This window comes from Tigriopus californicus, chromosome 5 (genome assembly GCF_007210705.1).
Source record: "Tigriopus californicus strain San Diego chromosome 5, Tcal_SD_v2.1, whole genome shotgun sequence".
In the NCBI taxonomy this organism is placed as follows: domain Eukaryota; kingdom Metazoa; phylum Arthropoda; class Copepoda; order Harpacticoida; family Harpacticidae; genus Tigriopus; species Tigriopus californicus.
In genome coordinates this window covers 14,563,253-14,564,420 of record NC_081444.1, presented here as the reverse complement: position 1 = coordinate 14,564,420, position 1,168 = coordinate 14,563,253, and positions in this window count along the sequence as shown.

Below are 1,168 nucleotides of genomic sequence, written 5' to 3'. Positions count from 1 at the left end.
ATGAGCTGGTCATGGTTGGTTTCAATTTAGTTTGATGTGATAGAGTACGCCCTGATATATTTTAGAAATGACCTGCACATTAGTCATGTAAAAATATCTAATGGACCAGTAGGGGTCTTAGTTTGCCATCTTCAAGGTCTTGATCTGTCCATTGTGACAATATATAGCCCCCGCCGCCTTCTTGTGCAGTAAGCTCGTTCTTGTCAGCTCTCAAATTCATAAGAAATGAGTTGGATAAGTCAGTTTGCTCAAAGGTTTTCTTTGTAGGGGACTTTAATTCTCTGGGTAGCGTTGTAGAGTGGGAGGCTAGTCCAGATGGGTATTTTCCCATCTCGAAATCGACATCTCAGTATGGAGGAGTTTGCGATCTTGTGCAATTTCTCCCAGCATGTTCGTGTAGCCACCAGAGCGAATAACGTTCTGGATCTGGTCTTTTCCAATGACCCTGATCTGATCCAGTATGTCCATGTGACACTTAGCAATCTGTCAGATCATTGTGTTCTCGAGATAGGGTCGACCATTACACAAAAGCCGGCGTGCTCTAGAGTAAAACCGACCAGAAAGGTCGGTCTGGCTAGGTTCAAGTTCAAAGATGAACATTGGCCGTTGATTAAAGAAAGGTTAGAAGAACTTGACCTGATTTTCATTCTGAAACAGGAATCGTCCATAGATGCAGCCTTAGACAAAAAGAGTCTAGTTTTTGAGGACGTCTGTTCCAGTCTAGTAATCTCTGAATGTGTTTCATAGGGCGGGTTGCTGCGAGTAACATGGCACTGAATGGAATGAAGTTACTTTCCCCTTGATCTCAAATCGTTTTCTTTTCCTTTTTAGATTTAGTTATTGTGCAAAAGCTTTGCTTTGAGACTTCAGCTAAAAAAAATTCCACTCAAAAGCAACCCACACATGTCACTTCGCGAACTGCAATGAACCCTCTCATTAATTCTATTCCAGATACTCTTGCGGCAAAATAATGACCTCTCAATATAACTCCATGAACGAAACTAAACGTAGGAAAATGTGTTAGGGCAAAAACATGTTCAGTTCAAAACTGATAGCAACATCTAAAGCTTGCGACCTTACAAAACATGCCTTTTCTACAAATTCCTTCAGGTTTCATTTTGCCCTATTCCGCTACATTTTTGGTTTACCTGCAATTAAAATTGAATGC